This window comes from Lissotriton helveticus, chromosome 5_1 (assembly GCF_964261635.1).
Source record: "Lissotriton helveticus chromosome 5_1, aLisHel1.1, whole genome shotgun sequence".
In the NCBI taxonomy this organism is placed as follows: domain Eukaryota; kingdom Metazoa; phylum Chordata; class Amphibia; order Caudata; family Salamandridae; genus Lissotriton; species Lissotriton helveticus.
The window spans coordinates 2137332173-2137351918 of NC_136065.1; the positions used below are offsets into that span (position 1 = coordinate 2137332173).

General features: G+C 56.0%; 1 protein-coding gene across 2 annotated transcripts in view; it reads right to left on the reverse strand.

The window, feature by feature from the left end:
• Positions 1 to 18907, reverse strand: part of NTMT1 (N-terminal Xaa-Pro-Lys N-methyltransferase 1) — a 54065-nt gene extending 35158 nt beyond the window's left edge. The window contains exon 1 of one of the 2 annotated variants that reach the window (XM_078646248.1): positions 18798 to 18907. The gene's annotated coding sequence lies outside the window, so the exon portion shown is untranslated. The remainder of the gene's footprint in view (positions 1 to 18797) is intronic. The other variant, XM_078646249.1, reaches the window with a different exon arrangement.
• Between the last annotated feature and the right edge of the window lie 839 nt (positions 18908 to 19746).

The window sequence follows — 19746 nt, forward strand, 5'->3', positions numbered from 1 at the left end:
GGCACCCTGTCTGAGAGGAGGGGAAGACATTAAAACCCTGGCACCCTGCCTGAGGGGAGGGGAAGGCATTAAACCCCTAGCAAGCTGTCTGAGGGGGAGGGAAGGCATTAAAACCCTGGCACCCTGCCTGAGGGGAGGGGAAGGCATTAAAACCCTAGCACCCTGTCTGAGGGGAGGGGAAGGCATTAAAACCCTACCACCCTGTCTGAGGGGAGGGGAAGGCATTAAAACCCTACCACCCTGTCTGAGGGGAGGGGAGGGGAAGGCATTAAAACCCCAGCACCCTGTCTGGGGGGGGGGAGGCATTAAAACCCTACCACCCTGTCTGAGGGGAGGGGAAGGCATTAAAACCCTAGCACCCTGTCTGAGGGGAGGGGAAGGCATTAAAACCCTAGCGCCCTGTCTGAGGGGAGGGGAAGGCATTAAAACCCTGGCACCCTGCCTGAGGGGAGGGGAAGGCATTAAAACCCTGGCAAGCTGTCTGAGGGGAGGGGAAGGCATTAAAACCCTGTCTGGGGGGAGGGGAAGGCGTTAAAACCCTGGCACCCTGCCTGAGGGGAGGGGAAGGCATTAAAACCCTGGCACCCTGCCTGAGGGGAAGGGAAGGCATTAAACCCCTAGCAAGCTGTCTGAGGGGGAGGGAAGGCATTAAAACCCTGGCACCCTGCCTGAGGGGAGGGGAAGGCATTAAAACCCTAGCACCCTGTCTGAGGGGAGGGGAAGGCATTAAAACCCTACCACCCTGTCTGAGGGGAGGGGAAGGCATTAAAACCCCAGCACCCTGTCTGGGGGGAGGGGAGGCATTAAAACCCTAGCACCCTGTCTGAGGGGAGGGGAAGGCATTAAAACCCTACCACCCTGTCTGAGGGGAGGGGAAGGCATTAAAACCCTGGCACCCTGTCTGAGGGGAGGGGAAGGCATTAAAACCCTAAAACCCTAGCACCCTGTCTGAGGGGAGGGGAAGGCATTAAAACCCTGGCACCCTGCCTGAGGGGAGGGGAAGGCATTAAAACCCTGGCAAGCTGTCTGAGGGGAGGGGAAGGCATTAAAACCCTGTCTGGGGGGAGGGGAAGGCGTTAAAACCCTGGCACCCTGCCTGAGGGGAGGGGAAGGCATTAAAACCCTGGCACCCTGCCTGAGGGGAGGGGAAGGCATTAAACCCCTAGCAAGCTGTCTGAGGGGGAGGGAAGGCATTAAAACCCTGGCAACCTGCCTGAGGGGAGGGGAAGTCATTAAAACCCTAGCACCCTGTCTGAGGGGAGGGGAAGGCATTAAAACCCTACCACCCTGTCTGAGGGGAGGGGAAGGCATTAAAACCCCAGCACCCTGTCTGGGGGGAGGGGAGGCATTAAAACCCCAGCACCCTGTCTGGGGGGAGGGGAGGCATTAAAACCCTACCACCCTGTCTGACGGGAGGTGAAGGCATTAAAACCCTAGCAAGCTGCCTGAGGGGAGGGGAAGGTATTAAAACCGTGGCACCCAGCCTGAGGGGAGGGGAAGGCATTAACACCCTGGCAAGCTGTCTGAGGGGAGGGGAAGGCATTAAAACCCTGGCACCCTGTCTGAGGGGAGGGGGAAGGCATTAAAACCCTGGCAAGCTGTCTGAGGGGAGGGGGAAGGCATTACAACCCTGGCACCCTGTCTGAGGGGAGGGGGAAGGCATTAAAACCCTGGCAAGCTGTCTGAGGGGAGGGGAAGGCATTAAAACCCTGGCACCCTGTCTGAGGGGAGGGGAAGGCATTTAAACCCTGGCACCCTGTATGAGGGGAGGGGAAGGCATTAAAACCCAAGCAAGCTGTCTGAGAGGAGGGAAGGCATTAAAACCCTGGCACCCTGTCTGAGAGGAGGGGAAGACATTAAAACCCTGGCACCCTGTCTGAGAGGAGGGGAAGACATTAAAACCCTGGCACCCTGTCTGAGGGGAGGGGAAGACATTAAAACCCTAGCACCCTGTCTGAGGGGAGGGAAGGCATTAAAACCCTGGCACCCCGTCTGAGAGGAGGGGAAGGCATTAAAACCCTGGCACCCTGTATGAGGGGAGGGGAAGGCATTAAAACCCTGGCACCCTGTCTGAGAGGAGGGGAAGGCATTAAAACCCTGGCACCCTGTATGAGGGGAGGGGAAGGCATTAAAACCCAAGCAAGCTGTCTGAGAGGAGGGAAGGCATTAAAACCCTGGCACCCTGTCTGAGAGGAGGGGAAGACATTAAAACCCTGGCACCCTGTCTGAGAGGAGGGGAAGACATTAAAACCCTGGCACCCTGTCTGAGAGGAGGGGAAGACATTAAAACCCCAGGCACCCTGTATAAGGGGAGGGGAAGGCATTAAAACCCTGGCACCCTGTATGAGGGGAGGGGAAGGCATTAAAACCCTGGCACCCTGTATGAGGGGAGGGGAAGGCATTAAAACCCTGGCACCCTGTATGAGGGGAGGGGAAGGCATTAAAACCCTGGCACCCTGTATGAGGGGAGGGGAAGACATTAAAACCCTGGCACCCTGTCTGAGAGGAGGGGAAGACATTAAAACCCTGGCACCCTGTCTGAGAGGAGGGGAAGACATTAAAACCCTGGCACCCTGTCTGAGAGGAGGGGAAGGCATTAAAACCCTGGCACCCTGTCTGAGGGGAGGGGAAGGCATTACAACCCTGGCAGCCTGTATGAGGGGAGGGGAAGGCATTAAAACCCTGGCACCCTGTATGAGGGGAGGGGAAGGCATTAAAACCCAAGCAAGCTGTCTGAGAGGAGGGAAGGCATTAAAACCCTGGCACCCTGTCTGAGAGGAGGGGAAGACATTAAAACCCTGGCACCCTGTCTGAGAGGAGGGGAAGACATTAAAACCCTGGCAACCTGTCTGAGGGGAGGGGAAGACATTAAAACCCTAGCACCCTGTCTGAGGGGAGGGAAGGCATTAAAACCCTGGCACCCTGTCTGAGAGGAGGGGAAGGCATTAAAACCCTGGCACCCTGTCTGAGGGGAGGGAAGGCATTAAAACCCTGGCATCCTGTATGAGGGGAGGGGAAGGCATTAAAACCCAAGCAAGCTGTCTGAGAGGAGGGAAGGCATTAAAACCCTGGCACCCTGTCTGAGAGGAGGGGAAGACATTAAAACCCTGGCACCCTGTCTGAGAGGAGGGGAAGACATTAAAACCCTGGCACCCTGCCTGAGGGGAGGGGAAGGCATTAAACCCCTAGCAAGCTGTCTGAGGGGGAGGGAAGGCATTAAAACCCTGGCACCCTGCCTGAGGGGAGGGGAAGGCATTAAAACCCTAGCACCCTGTCTGAGGGGAGGGGAAGGCATTAAAACCCTACCACCCTGTCTGAGGGGAGGGGAAGGCATTAAAACCCTACCACCCTGTCTGAGGGGAGGGGAAGGCATTAAAACCCTAGCACCCTGTCTGAGGGGAGGGGAAGGCATTAAAACCCTAGCGCCCTGTCTGAGGGGAGGGGAAGGCATTAAAACCCTGGCACCCTGCCTGAGGGGAGGGGAAGGCATTAAAACCCTGGCAAGCTGTCTGAGGGGAGGGGAAGGCATTAAAACCCTGTCTGGGGGGAGGGGAAGGCGTTAAAACCCTGGCACCCTGCCTGAGGGGAGGGGAAGGCATTAAAACCCTGGCACTCTGCCTGAGGGGAGGGGAAGGCATTAAACCCCTAGCAAGCTGTCTGAGGGGGAGGGAAGGCATTAAAACCCTGGCACCCTGCCTGAGGGGAGGGGAAGGCATTAAAACCCTAGCACCCTGTCTGAGGGGAGGGGAAGGCATTAAAACCCTACCACCCTGTCTGAGGGGAGGGGAAGGCATTAAAACCCCAGCACCTTGTCTGGGGGGAGGGGAGGCATTAAAACCCTAGCACCCTGTCTGAGGGGAGGGGAAGGCATTAAAACCCTAGCACCCTGTCTGAGGGGAGGGGAAGGCATTAAAACCCTAGCACCCTGTCTGAGGGGAGGGGAAGGCATTAAAACCCTAAAACCCTAGCACCCTGTCTGAGGGGAGGGGAAGGCATTAAAACCCTGGCACCCTGCCTGAGGGGAGGGGAAGGCATTAAAACCCTGGCAAGCTGTCTGAGGGGAGGGGAAGGCATTAAAACCCTGTCTGGGGGAGGGGAAGGCGTTAAAACCCTGGCACCCTGCCTGAGGGGAGGGGAAGGCATTAAAACCCTGGCACCCTGCCTGAGGGGAGGGGAAGGCATTAAACCCCTAGCACCCTGTCTGAGGGGAGGGGAAGGCATTAAAACCCTACCACCCTGTCTGAGGGGAGGGGAAGGCATTAAAACCCCAGCACCCTGTCTGGGGGGAGGGGAGGCATTAAAACCCCAGCACCCTGTCTGGGGGGAGGGGAGGCATTAAAACCCTACCACCCTGTCTGACGGGAGGTGAAGGCATTAAAACCCTAGCAAGCTGCCTGAGGGGAGGGGAAGGTATTAAAACCGTGGCACCCAGCCTGAGGGGAGGGGAAGGCATTAACACCCTGGCAAGCTGTCTGAGGGGAGGGGAAGGCATTAAAACCCTGGCACCCTGTCTGAGGGGAGGGGGAAGGCATTAAAACCCTGGCAAGCTGTCTGAGGGGAGGGGGAAGGCATTAAAACCCTGGCACCCTGTCTGAGGGGAGGGGGAAGGCATTAAAACCCTGGCAAGCTGTCTGAGGGGAGGGGAAGGCATTAAAACCCTGGCACGCTGTCTGAGGGGAGGGGGAAGGCATTAAAACCCTGGCAAGCTGTCTGAGGGGAGGGGAAGGCATTAAAACCCTAGCAAGCTGTCTGAGGGGGAGGGAAGGCATTAAAACCCTAGCAAGCTATCTGAGGGGAGGGGGAGGCATTAAAACACTAGCAAGCTGTCTGAGGGGAAGGCATTAAAACCCTAGCAAGCTGTCTGAGGGGAAGGCATTAAAACCCTAGCAAGCTGTCTGAGGGGAAGGCATTAAAACTCTAGCAAGCTGTTTGAGGGGAGGGGAAGGCATTAAAACCCTAGCACCCTGTCTGGGGGGAGGGGAAGGCATTAAAACCCTAGCAAGCTGTCTGAGGAGAAGGCATTAAAACCCTGGCACCCTGTCTGAGGAGAAGGCATTAGAACCATAGCTAGCTGTCTGAGGAGAAGGCATTAAAACCCTAGCAAGCTGTCTGAGGAGAAGGCATTAAAACCCTGGCACCCTGTCTGAGGAGAAGGCATTAGAACCATAGCTAGCTGTCTGAGAGGAGGGGAAGGCATAAAACCCTAGCAAGCTGTCTGAGGGGAGGGGAAGGCATTAAAACCCTAGCCCCTGTCTGGGGGGAGGGGAAGGCATTAAAACCCTAGCAAGCTGTCTGAGGAGAAGGCATTAAAACCCTGGCACCCTGTCTGAGGAGAAGGCATTAGAACCATAGCTAGCTGTCTGAGGAGAAGGCATTAAAACCCTGGCACCCTGTCTGAGGAGAAGGCATTAGAACCATAGCTAGCTGTCTGAGAGGAGGGGAAGGCATAAAACCCTAGCAAGCTGTCTGAGGGGAGGGGAAGGCATTAAAACACTAGCAAGCTGTCTGAGGGGAGGGGAAGGCATTAAAACACTAGCAAGCTGTCTGAGGAGAAGGCATTAAAACCCTAGCAAGCTGTCTGAGGGGAAGGCATTAAAACCCTAGCAAGCTGTCTGCGAGGAGGGGAAGGCATTAAAACCCTGGCACCCTGTCTGGGGGGAGGGGAAGGCATTAAAACCCTAGCAAGCTGTCTGAGAGGAGGGGAAGGCATTAAAACCCTAGCAAGCTGTCTGAGAGGAGGGGAAGGCATTAAAACCCTAGCAAGCTGTCTGAGAGGAGGGGAAGGCATTAAAACCCTAGCACCCTGTCTGAGGGGAGGGGAAGGCATTAAAACCCTAGCAAGCTATCTGAGGGGAGGGGGAGGCATTAAAACCCTGGCACCCTGTCTGAGAGGAGGGGAAGACATTAAAACCCTGGCACCCTGTCTGAGAGGAGGGGAAGACATTAAAACCCTGGCACCCTGTCTGAGGGGAGGGGAAGGCATTAAAACCCTGGCACCCTGTCTGAGGGGAGGGGAAGGCATTAAAACCCTGGCACCCTGTATGAGGGGAGGGGAAGGCATTAAAACCCTGGCACCCTGTATGAGGGGAGGGGAAGGCATTAAAACCCAAGCAAGCTGTCTGAGAGGAGGGAAGGCATTAAAACCCTGGCACCCTGTCTGAGAGGAGGGGAAGACATTAAAACCCTGGCACCCTGTCTGAGAGGAGGGGAAGACATTAAAACCCTGGCAACCTGTCTGAGGGGAGGGGAAGACATTAAAACCCTAGCACCCTGTCTGAGGGGAGGGAAGGCATTAAAACCCTGGCACCCTGTCTGAGAGGAGGGGAAGGCATTAAAACCCTGGCACCCTGTCTGAGGGGAGGGAAGGCATTAAAACCCTGGCACCCTGTATGAGGGGAGGGGAAGGCATTAAAACCCAAGCAAGCTGTCTGAGAGGAGGGAAGGCATTAAAACCCTGGCACCCTGTCTGAGAGGAGGGGAAGACATTAAAACCCTGGCACCCTGTCTGAGAGGAGGGGAAGACATTAAAACCCTGGCACCCTGCCTGAGGGGAGGGGAAGGCATTAAACCCCTAGCAAGCTGTCTGAGGGGGAGGGAAGGCATTAAAACCCTGGCACCCTGCCTGAGGGGAGGGGAAGGCATTAAAACCCTAGCACCCTGTCTGAGGGGAGGGGAAGGTATTAAAACCCTACCACCCTGTCTGAGGGGAGGGGAAGGCATTAAAACCCTACCACCCTGTCTGAGGGGAGGGGAAGGCATTAAAACCCTAGCACCCTGTCTGAGGGGAGGGGAAGGCATTAAAACCCTAGCGCCCTGTCTGAGGGGAGGGGAAGGCATTAAAACCCTGGCACCCTGCCTGAGGGGTGGGGAAGGCATTAAAACCCTGGCAAGCTGTCTGAGGGGAGGGGAAGGCATTAAAACCCTGTCTGGGGGGAGGGGAAGGCGTTAAAACCCTGGCACCCTGCCTGAGGGGAGGGGAAGGCATTAAAACCCTGGCACTCTGCCTGAGGGGAGGGGAAGGCATTAAACCCCTAGCAAGCTGTCTGAGGGGGAGGGAAGGCATTAAAACCCTGGCACCCTGCCTGAGGGGAGGGGAAGGCATTAAAACCCTAGCACCCTGTCTGAGGGGAGGGGAAGGCATTAAAACCCTACCACCCTGTCTGAGGGGAGGGGAAGGCATTAAAACCCCAGCACCTTGTCTGGGGGGAGGGGAGGCATTAAAACCCTAGCACCCTGTCTGAGGGGAGGGGAAGGCATTAAAACCCTAGCACCCTGTCTGAGGGGAGGGGAAGGCATTAAAACCCTAGCACCCTGTCTGAGGGGAGGGGAAGGCATTAAAACCCTAAAACCCTAGCACCCTGTCTGAGGGGAGGGGAAGGCATTAAAACCCTGGCACCCTGCCTGAGGGGAGGGGAAGGCATTAAAACCCTGGCAAGCTGTCTGAGGGGAGGGGAAGGCATTAAAACCCTGTCTGGGGGAGGGGAAGGCGTTAAAACCCTGGCACCCTGCCTGAGGGGAGGGGAAGGCATTAAAACCCTGGCACCCTGCCTGAGGGGAGGGGAAGGCATTAAACCCCTAGCACCCTGTCTGAGGGGAGGGGAAGGCATTAAAACCCTACCACCCTGTCTGAGGGGAGGGGAAGGCATTAAAACCCCAGCACCCTGTCTGGGGGGAGGGGAGGCATTAAAACCCCAGCACCCTGTCTGGGGGGAGGGGAGGCATTAAAACCCTACCACCCTGTCTGACGGGAGGTGAAGGCATTAAAACCCTAGCAAGCTGCCTGAGGGGAGGGGAAGGTATTAAAACCGTGGCACCCAGCCTGAGGGGAGGGGAAGGCATTAACACCCTGGCAAGCTGTCTGAGGGGAGGGGAAGGCATTAAAACCCTGGCACCCTGTCTGAGGGGAGGGGGAAGGCATTAAAACCCTGGCAAGCTGTCTGAGGGGAGGGGGAAGGCATTAAAACCCTGGCACCCTGTCTGAGGGGAGGGGGAAGGCATTAAAACCCTGGCAAGCTGTCTGAGGGGAGGGGAAGGCATTAAAACCCTGGCACGCTGTCTGAGGGGAGGGGGAAGGCATTAAAACCCTGGCAAGCTGTCTGAGGGGAGGGGAAGGCATTAAAACCCTAGCAAGCTGTCTGAGGGGGAGGGAAGGCATTAAAACCCTAGCAAGCTATCTGAGGGGAGGGGGAGGCATTAAAACACTAGCAAGCTGTCTGAGGGGAAGGCATTAAAACCCTAGCAAGCTGTCTGAGGGGAAGGCATTAAAACCCTAGCAAGCTGTCTGAGGGGAAGGCATTAAAACTCTAGCAAGCTGTTTGAGGGGAGGGGAAGGCATTAAAACCCTAGCACCCTGTCTGGGGGGAGGGGAAGGCATTAAAACCCTAGCAAGCTGTCTGAGGAGAAGGCATTAAAACCCTGGCACCCTGTCTGAGGAGAAGGCATTAGAACCATAGCAAGCTGTCTGAGGAGAAGGCATTAAAACCCTGGCACCCTGTCTGAGGAGAAGGCATTAGAACCATAGCTAGCTGTCTGAGAGGAGGGGAAGGCATAAAACCCTAGCAAGCTGTCTGAGGGGAGGGGAAGGCATTAAAACCCTAGCAAGCTGTCTGAGGGGAAGGCATTAAAACCCTAGCACCCTGTCTGGGGGGAGGGGAAGGCATTAAAACCCTAGCAAGCTGTCTGAGGGGAAGGCATTAAAACCCTAGCACCCTGTCTGAGGGGAGGGGAAGGCATTAAAACCCTGGAAAGCTGTCTGAGGGGAGGGGAAGGCATTAACCGCATCGCCGCGGGGCTAATTTCCCCGCGGCGCGTGGCGCCACAATGCTGATGACGAGCTCGGCTCATCATGCAGCACGGTGGCGCTGTGCTAAGGACGAGCTGAGCTCGTCATGGCCCCGCCTGCTCAATGGAATGCCCAGCACAGCGGGGTAATTATCCCCGTGTGGGTGTTCCGCGGAGGCCATGACGGACTGAGCTCGTCATCAGCACAGAAAAGGTTAAAACCCTGGCAAGCTGTCTGAGGGGAGGGGAAGGCATTAAAACCCTAAAACCCTAGCACCCTGTCTGAGGGGAGGGGAAGGCATTAAAACCCCAGCACCCTGTCTGAGGGGAGGGGAAGGCATTAAAACCCTGGCAAGCTGTCTGAGGGGAGGGGAAGGCATTAAAACCCTAAAACCCTAGCACCCTGTCTGAGGGGAGGGGAAGGCATTAAAACCCCAGCACCCTGTCTGAGGGGAGGGGAAGGCATTAAAACCCTGGCAAGCTGTCTGAGGGGAGGGGAAGGCATTAAAACCCTGGCAAGCTGTCTGAGGGGAGGGGAAGGCATTGCACCTCAGGGTCCAGCACCAGGCTCTGGAACATTCCCCAAAGACACAGTAAGCTTTAGTGATGGGTCTTAAACCTGTGGATGCTGCCTCTACCTAGATCCTACTAACCCGGCCTGCTCTCTGGAACCGGAGTACCCTACCTGCAGATTCCCAGAATATTATATGTACAATGAACTCTGGAAGCACCAACCAGCTCCCGGGGCCTCAGAATGCTTCATGACTCCAGAGCACCTACAAGCTGTCGGGAGTCCTCACACGCCCTCCCCACTACCAGAGGCCCAGACACCCCCACCCATGCTCAGCGCCTTGAACTTTGCACTCAGATGGAGCACACTTTCTCCACTCACCAAATGCAGGGTGCAGCCCTACAAATCGACAAATTCTGGTTGGCCTTATTGAGACCCCAAGCCCTGGTTACCCTACCAGCTTTTAGGATCACGAAAATTGATATCAAGAGAATCCCATACCTATGTCTCACATTCCCCTTCCAAGCCTCACACTAATAGTGTCTGAGCCATCCCACTTTCACAATCATGGCTTTATCATGCCCGCTCTTAAAATCAGAATCATGACTAGAGGGTACCCAAATTAAGAACCATAGCCGCCCCTGCCCACTCTCAGAATCACAGCTACGTCTTATCTATAGCCTGGCGGGCACGGCCCTCTCTCGGAACCAGTGCTGCACCCTGCACTCTCTCAGAACCAGGGCTGCATCCTGCCCTCTCTCAGAACCAGGACTGCATCCTGCCCTCTCTTATGATCAAGACTGCACCCTGCACTCTCTCAGAACCAAGACTGCACCCTGCCCTCTCTCAGAACCAAAACTGCACCCTACCCTCTCTCAGAACCAAAACTGCACCCTGCACTCTCTCAGAACCAAGACTTCACCCTGCCCTCTCTCAGAACCAAGACTTCACCCTGCCCTCTCTCAGAACCAAGACTGCACCCTGCCCTCTCTCTGAACCAGGGCTGCACCCTGCCCTCTCTCAGAACCAGGGCTGCACCCTGCCCTCTCTCAGAACCAAAACTGCACCCTGCCCTCTCTCAGAACCAAAACTGCACCCTGCCCTCTCTCAGAACCAAGAATGCACCCTGCCCTCTCTCAGAACCAAGAATGCACCCTGCCCTCTCTCAGAACCAAGACTGCACACGGCCCTCTCTCAGAACCAAGACTGCACCTGCCCTCTCTCAGAACCAGGGCTGCACCCTGCCCTCTCTCAGAACCAAGACTGCACCCTGCCCTCTCTCAGAACCAAGACTGCACCCTGCCCTCTCTCAGAACCAAAACTGCACCCTGCCCTCTCTCAGAACCAAGACTGCACCCTGCCCTCTCTCAGAACCAAAACTGCACCCTACCCTCTCTCAGAACCAAAACTGCACCCTGCCCTCTCTCAGAACCAAGACTGCACCCTACCCTCTCTCAGAACCAAGAATGCACCCTGCCCTCTCTCAGAACCAAGAATGCACCCTGCCCTCTCTCAGAACCAAGACTGCACACTGCCCTCTCTCAGAACCAAGACTGCACCCTGCCCTCTCTCACAACCAGGGCTGCCTCCTGCACTCTCTCTCGGGATCAAGACTGCATTTCTGCACTCTCTCAGGATCAAGACTGCATCCTGCACTCTCTCAGGATCAAGACTGCATCATGCCCTCTCTCAGGATCAAAACTGCATCCTGCCCTCTCTCAGAACCAGAACTGCATCCTGCACTCTCTCTCAGGATCAAGACAGCATCCTGCACTCTCTCAGGATCAAGACTGCACCCTGCACTCTCTCAGAATCAAGACTGCATCCTGCACTCTCTCAGAATCAGGACTGCATCCTGCACTCTCTCTCAGGACCAGGACTGCATCCTGCACTCTCTCTCAGGACCAGGACTTCATCCTGCACTCTCTCAGGATCAAGACTGCATCCTGCACTCTCTCAGAACCAAGACTGCACCCTGCTCTCTCTCAGAACCAAGACTGCACCCTGCCCTCTCTCAGAACCAAGACTGCACCTGCCCTCTCTCAGAACCAGGGCTGCACCCTGCCCTCTCTCAGAACCAAGACTGCACCCTGCCCTCTCTCAGAACCAAGACTGCACCCTGCCCTCTCTCAGAACCAAAACTGCACCCTGCCCTCTCTCAGAACCAAGACTGCACCCTGCCCTCTCTCAGAACCAAAACTGCACCCTACCCTCTCTCAGAACCAAAACTGCACCCTGCCCTCTCTCAGAACCAAGACTGCACCCTACCCTCTCTCAGAACCAGGACTTCATCCTGCACTCTCTCAGGATCAAGACTGCATCCTGCACTCTCTCAGGATCAAGACTGCATCCTGCACTCTCTCAGGATCAAGACTGCATCCTGCACTCTCTCAGAATCAAGACTGCATCCTGCACTCTCTCAGAATCAAGACTGCATCCTGCACTCTCTCATAATCAAGACTGCATCCTGCCCTCTCTCAGAACCAGGACTGCATCCTGCACTCTCCCAGGATCAAGACTGCATCCTGCACTCTCTCAGAATCAAGACTGCACCTCCTGCACTCTCTCAGAATCAAGACTGCATCCTGCACTCTCTCATAATCAAGACTGCATCCTGCCCTCTCTCAGAACCAGGACTGCATCCTGCACTCTCCCAGGATCAAGACTGCATCGTGCACTCTCTCAGAATCAAGACTGCACCCTGCCCTCTCTCAGGATCAAGACTGCACCCTGCCCTCTCTCACAACCAGGGCTGCATCCTGCCCTCTCTCAGAATCAAGACTGCATCCTGCACTCTCTCAGAATCAGGACTGCATCCTGCACTCTCTCTCAGGACCAGGACTGCATCCTGCACTCTCTCTCAGGACCAGGACTGCATCCTGCTCTCTCTCTCAGGATCAGGACTGCATCCTGCCCTCTCTCAGAACCAGGACTGCATCCTGCACTCTCTCAGGAACAAGACTGCATTCTGCACTCTCTCAGAATCAAGACTGCACCTCCTGCACTCTCTCAGGATCAAGACTGCATCCTGCCCTCTCTCAGAACCAGGACTGCATCCTGCACTCTCTCTCAGGACCAGGACTGCACTCTCTCTCAAGACCAGGACTGCATCCTGCACTCTCTCTCAGGACCAGGACTGCATCCTGCACTCTTTCTCAGGATCAAGACTGCATCCTGCACTCTCTCAGAATCAAGACTGCACCTCCTGCACTCTCTCAGAATCAAGACTGCACCCTACCCTCTCTCAGGATCAAGACTGCATCCTGCACTCTCTCAGGATCAAGACTGCATCCTGCCCTCTCTCAGGATCAAGACTGCAAACTGCCCTCTCTCAGGATCAAGACTGCATCCTGCCCTCTCTCAGGATCAAGACTGCACCCTGCCCTCTCTCAGGATCAGGACTGCATCCTGCACTCTCTCTCAAGACCAGGACTGCATCCTGCACTCTCTCTCAGGACCAGGACTGCATCCTGCACTCTTTCTCAGGATCAAGACTGCATCCTGCACTCTCTCAGAATCAAGACTGCACCTCCTGCACTCTCTCAGAATCAAGACTGCACCCTACCCTCTCTCAGGATCAAGACTGCATCCTGCACTCTCTCAGGATCAAGACTGCATCCTGCCCTCTCTCAGGATCAAGACTGCAAACTGCCCTCTCTCCGGATCAAGACTGCATCCTGCCCTCTCTCAGGATCAAGACTGCACCCTGCCCTCTCTCAGGATCAGGACTGCACACTGCACTCTCTCAGGATCAAGACTGCACCCTGCACTCTCTCAGAATCAAGACTGCACCCTACCCTCTCTCAGGATCAAGACTGCATCCTGCACTCTCTCAGGATCAAGACTGCATCCTGCCCTCTCTCAGGATCAAGACTGCAAACTGCCCTCTCTCAGGATCAAGACTGCATCCTGCCCTCTCTCAGGATCAAGACTGCACCCTGCCCTCTCTCAGGATCAGGACTGCACCCTGCCCTCTCTCAGAACCAAGATTGCACACTGCCCTCTCTCAGAACCAGGACTGCACCCTGCACTCTCTCAGGATCAAGACTGCATCCTGCACTCTCTCAGGATCAAGACTGCATCCTGCCCTCTCTCAGGATCAAGACTGCAAACTGCCCTCTCTCAGGATCAAGACTGCATCCTGCCCTCTCTCAGGATCAAGACTGCACCCTGCCCTCTCTCAGGATCAGGACTGCACCCTGCACTCTCTCAGGATCAAGACTGCACCCTGCACTCTCTCAGGATCAAGACTGCAAGCTACCCTCTCTCAGGATCAAGACTGCACCCTACCCTCTCTCAGGATCAAGACTGCATCCTGCACTCTCTCAGGATCAAGACTGCATCCTGCCCTCTCTCAGGATCAAGACTGCATCCTGCCCTCTCTCAGGATCAAGACTGCACCCTGCCCTCTCTCAGAACCAGGACTGCACCCTGCACTCTCTCAGGATCAAGACTGCATCCTGCCCTCTCTCACAACCAGGGCTGCATCCTGCCCTCTCTCAGGATCAAGACTGCATCCTGCCCTCTCTCAGGATCAAGACTGCAAACTGCCCTCTCTCAGGATCAAGACTGCATCCTGCCCTCTCTCAGGATCAAGACTGCATCCTGCCCTCTCTCAGGATCAAGACTGCACCCTGCCCTCTCTCAGGATCAGGACTGCACCCTGCACTCTCTCAGGATCAAGACTGCACCCTGCCCTCTCTCAGAACCAGGATTGCACCCTGCACTCTCTCAGGATCAAGACTGCATCCTGCCCTCTCTCACAACCAGGGCTGCATCCTGCCCTCTCTCAGGATCAAGACTGCATCCTGCCCTCTCTCAGGATCAAGACTGCAAACTGCCCTCTCTCAGGATCAAGACTGCATCCTGCCCTCTCTCAGGATCAAGACTGCATCCTGCCCTCTCTCAGGATCAAGACTGCACCCTGCCCTCTCTCACAACCAGGGCTGCATCCTGCCCTCTCTCAGGATCAAGACTGCATCCTGCCCTCTCTCAGGATCAAGACTGCAAACTGCCCTCTCTCAGGATCAAGACTGCATCCTGCCCTCTCTCAGGATCAAGACTGCACCCTGCCCTCTCTCAGGATCAGGACTGCACCCTGCACTCTCTCAGGATCAAGACTGCACCCTGCACTCTCTCAGAAACAAGACTGCACCCTACCCTCTCTCAGGATCAAGACTGCATCCTGCACTCTCTCAGGATCAAGACTGCATCCTGTCCTCTCTCAGGATCAGGACTGCACCCTGCACTCTCTCAGAACCAGGGCTGCGCCCTGCACTCTCTCAGAACCAAGATTGCACACTGCCCTCTCTCAGGATCAAGACTGCACCCTGCACTCTCTCAGGATCAAGACTGCACCCTACCCTCTCTCAGGATCAAGACTGCACCCTACCCTCTCTCAGGATCAAGACTGCATCCTGCACTCTCTCAGGATCAAGACTGCATCCTGCCCTCTCTCAGGATCAAGACTGCATCCTGCCCTCTCTCAGGATCAAGACTGCACCCTGCCCTCTCTCAGAACCAGGACTGCACCCTGCACTCTCTCAGGATCAAGACTGCATCCTGCCCTCTCTCACAACCAGGGCTGCATCCTGCCCTCTCTCAGGATCAAGACTGCACCCTGCCCTCTCTCAGGATCAAGACTGCAAACTGCCCTCTCTCAGGATCAAGACTGCATCCTGCCCTCTCTCAGGATCAAGACTGCATCCTGCCCTCTCTCAGGATCAAGACTGCACCCTGCCCTCTCTCAGGATCAGGACTGCACCCTGCACTCTCTCAGGATCAAGACTGCACCCTGCCCTCTCTCAGAACCAGGACTGCACCCTGCACTCTCTCAGGATCAAGACTGCATCCTGCCCTCTCTCAGGATCAAGACTGCAAACTGCCTTCTCTCAGGATCAAGACTGCATCCTGCCCTCTCTCAGGATCAAGACTGCATCCTGCCCTCTCTCAGGATCAAGACTGCACCCTGCCCTCTCTCAGGATCAAGACTGCATCCTGCCCTCTCTCAGGATCAAGACTGCACCCTGCACTCTCTCAGGATCAAGACTGCACCCTACCCTCTCTCAGGATCAAGACTGCACCCTGCACTCTCTCAGGATCAAGACTGCATCCTGCCCTCTCTCAGGATCAAGACTGCATCCTGCCCTCTCTCAGGATCAAGACTGCACCCTGCCCTCTCTCAGAACCAGGACTGCACCCTGCACTCTCTCAGGATCAAGACTGCATCCTGCCCTCTCTCACAACCAGGGCTGCATCCTGCCCTCTCTCAGGATCAAGACTGCATCCTGCCCTCTCTCAGGATCAAGACTGCAAACTGCCCTCTCTCAGGATCAAGACTGCATCCTGCCCTCTGTCAGGATCAAGACTGCATCCTGCCCTCTCTCAGGATCAAGACTGCACCCTGCCCTCTCTCAGGATCAGGACTGCACCCTGCACTCTCTCAGGATCAAGACTGCACCCTGCCCTCTCTCAGAACCAGGACTGCACCCTGCACTCTCTCAGGATCAAGACTGCATCCTGCCCTCTCTCACAACCAGGGCTGCATCCTGCCCTCTCTCAGGATCAAGACTGCATCCTGCCCTCTCTCAGGATCAAGACTGCAAACTGCCCTCTCTCAGGATCAAGACTGCATCCTGCCCTCTCTCAGGATCAAGACTGCACCCTGCCCTCTCTCACAACCAGGGCTGCATCCTGCCCTCTCTCAGGATCAAGACTGCATCCTGCCCTCTCTCAGGATCAAGACTGCAAACTGCCCTCTCTCAGGATCAAGACTGCATCCTGCCCTCTCTCAGGATCAAGACTGCACCCTGCCCTCTCTCAGGATCAGGACTGCACCCTGCACTCTCTCAGGATCAAGACTGCACCCTGCACTCTCTCAGAATCAAGACTGCACCCTACCCTCTCTCAGGATCAAGACTGCATCCTGCACTCTCTCAGGATCAAGACTGCATCCTGCCCTCTCTCAGGATCAGGACTGCACCCTGCACTCTCTCAGAACCAGGGCTGCGCCCTGCACTCTCTCAGAACCAAGATTGCACACTGCCCTCTCTCAGGATCAAGACTGCACCCTGCACTCTCTCAGGATCAAGACTGCACCCTGCACTCTCTCAGGATCAAGACTGCACCCTACCCTCTCTCAGGATCAAGACTGCACCCTACCCTCTCTCAGGATCAAGACTGCACCCTGCACTCTCTCAGGATCAAGACTGCATCCTGCCCTCTCTCAGGATCAAGACTGCATCCTGCCCTCTCTCAGGATCAAGACTGCACCCTGCCCTCTCTCAGAACCAGGACTGCACCCTGCACTCTCTCAGGATCAAGACTGCATCCTGCCCTCTCTCACAACCAGGGCTGCATCCTGCCCTCTCTCAGGATCAAGACTGCATCCTGCCCTCTCTCAGGATCAAGACTGCAAACTGCCCTCTCTCAGGATCAAGACTGCATCCTGCCCTCTCTCAGGATCAAGACTGCATCCTGCCCTCTCTCAGGATCAAGACTGCATCCTGCCCTCTCTCAGGATCAGGACTGCACCCTGCACTCTCTCAGGATCAAGACTGCACCCTGCCCTCTCTCAGAACCAGGACTGCACCCTGCACTCTCTCAGGATCAAGACTGCATCCTGCCCTCTCTCACAACCAGGGCTGCATCCTGCCCTCTCTCAGGATCAAGACTGCATCCTGCCCTCTCTCAGGATCAAGACTGCAAACTGCCCTCTCTCAGGATCAAGACTGCATCCTGCCCTCTCTCAGGATCAAGACTGCATCCTGCCCTCTCTCAGGATCAAGACTGCACCCTGCCCTCTCTCAGGATCAAGACTGCATCCTGCCCTCTCTCAGGATCAAGACTGCATCCTGCCCTCTCTCAGGATCAAGACTGCACCCTGCACTCTCTCAGGATCAAGACTGCATCCTGCCCTCTCAGGATCAAGACTGCATCCTGCCCTCTCAGGATCAAGACTGCATCCTGCACTCTCTCTCAGGACCAGGACTGCATCCTGCACTCTCTCAGGATCAAGACTGCATCCTGCCCTCTCTCAGGATCAAGACTGCAAACTGCCCTCTCTCAGGATCAAGACTGCATCCTGCCCTCTCTCAGGATCAAGACTGCACCCTGCACTCTCTCAGAATCAAGACTGCACCCTGCCCTCTCTCAGGATCAAGACTGCATCCTGCCCTCTCTCAGGATCAAGACTGCACCCTGCACTCTCTCAGAATCAAGACTGCACCCTGCCCTCTCTCAGGATCAAGACTGCATCCTGCCCTCTCTCAGGATCAAGACTGCACCCTGCACTCTCTCAGGATCAAGACTGCAAACTGCCCTCTCTCAGGATCAAGACTGCACCCTGCCCTCTCTCAGGATCAGGACTGCATCCTGCACTCTCTCTCAAGACCAGGACTGCATCCTGCACTCTCTCTCAGGACCAGGACTGCATCCTGCCCTCTCTCAGGATCAAGACTGCATCCTGCCCTCTCTCAGGATCAAGACTGCACCCTGCCCTCTCTCAGGATCAAGACTGCATCCTGCCCTCTCTCAGGATCAAGACTGCACCCTGCCCTCTCTCAGGATCAAGACTGCATCCTGCCCTCTCTCAGGATCAAGACTGCACCCTGCACTCTCTCAGGATCAAGACTGCATCCTGCCCTCTCTCAGGATCAGGACTGCACCCTGCACTCTCTCAGGATCAAGACTGCACCCTGCCCTCTCTCAGAACCAGGACTGCACCCTACCCTCTCTCAGGATCAAGACTGCACCCTACCCTCTCTCAGGATCAAGACTGCACCCTGCCCTCTCTCAGGATCAAGACTGCACCCTACCCTCTCTCAGGATCAAGACTGCACCCTACCCTCTCTCAGGATCAAGACTGCACCCTGCCCTCTCTCAGGATCAAGACTGCATCCTGCCCTCTCTCAGGATCAAGACTGCACCCTGCACTCTCTCAGGATCAAGACTGCATCCTGCCCTCTCTCAGGATCAAGACTGCACCCTGCCCTCTCTCAGGATCAAGACTGCATCCTGCCCTCTCTCAGGATCAAGACTGCATCCTGCCCTCTCTCAGGATCAAGACTGCACCCTGCACTCTCTCAGGATCAGGGCTGCAAACTGCACTCCCATCACGCCTCCAGACACCCACCGATGACACCTCCAGGCACCCACCGATCTCACCTCCAGGCGCTGGGTCCACTGTCACGATAGCCGACCTGAAAGCACTTCTCACCCAGACTCGAAACAAACGCAGCAGACACCCTTCCCCCACACCCCCCAGGGGTTCGCAGGCTGAACCCCTGCTTCTATCCTGCACATGAGGGGAGCGCGCGCTGAACGAGTCTGGCGCTCTCCTGGGACAGATCATCACTATCAGGAGCCTTAATCCAGGCGAATCCGCCCAGACTACAACTCCCAGCATGCACCGCTCTGTGCAAGGAAGGCACAGGGAGCCGGAGACAAGGGGAGGGGCTCAGCATCACCCCCGCGGAGGCTGCAGACCCCGGGGAGCCCCACTCACCGCCCTGCGGAAGCCCCGGCGCTCGAGGGCCACGTCCTGCTGCGGCGGCGGTACCGGAAGAGCCGGGCCGGAAGCACCGCCGGAAGTGACGCACGCACGGCCCGGGTGGCTCTCGGCGGCGCATGCGCTACACCAGCTCCTGCAGAGCCGGACTCAGCGAAACGGGCAGGCTGTCACCCAATGAGAAGTCAGCATGAGGGATGGACAACTAAAGCCCGCCCACTGCCGGAAGTCTGGGGCGGCTTGAGTCAAGGAGGACGTGAACAATCCGGCGCCCCACAACCAATGAACGACTAGCAAATGTTTCTCCAGCCAATCCCTGACCACCATCAACTCCACCAGCCTCGTAGCCAATGACAGCTGGCGTATTTCCCTTCAACTGAGACGTAAATGTTTTCACCTCAGCTATTGGATGTGAGGCTAGCGAACCTTACCGGGTCCCTTCCCGAAGGTCGAGGAGGGTCGTTCCATGTGACCAGGGCGCAAGGAAGGAGGCAGGGACCTCACAGCTGCCAAGGACCCGAGTCCTTGTTTATTTCTTTGATTTCTGGCTCTTGTAGTTCTGGTTTTATAATTGGAAGAAGACTGCAAATCCCAGAATTCTAAGAGAAAAACCTGGACTGGAGTAGCACCTCATGCATGGGCCTGGGAAACTTGTTAGAGCCGTACTCTGTGTGCAGTCTCATGTCATTCTATACTTGTATCAGGGCAAAAGCCCTAAAAAAAGAAGTGGGAGGACACAGGCGTCACAACAGGAAGTGACGTCACGAAAGGTGGCTTGCACCATCAGACTCATTGCCGCTCCTCGCTCACCCCTCAGATACGATTGCATCAGAGAAGCCAGCGCGTGAGCAGCGTTCTTAATGACCTCCGATCTCGCCCAAGAGAGGCCAAAGAGTGAATGTATGGTTCCATTTGCTCCAGTTATCGAGCTCCCAGTAAAATAAGT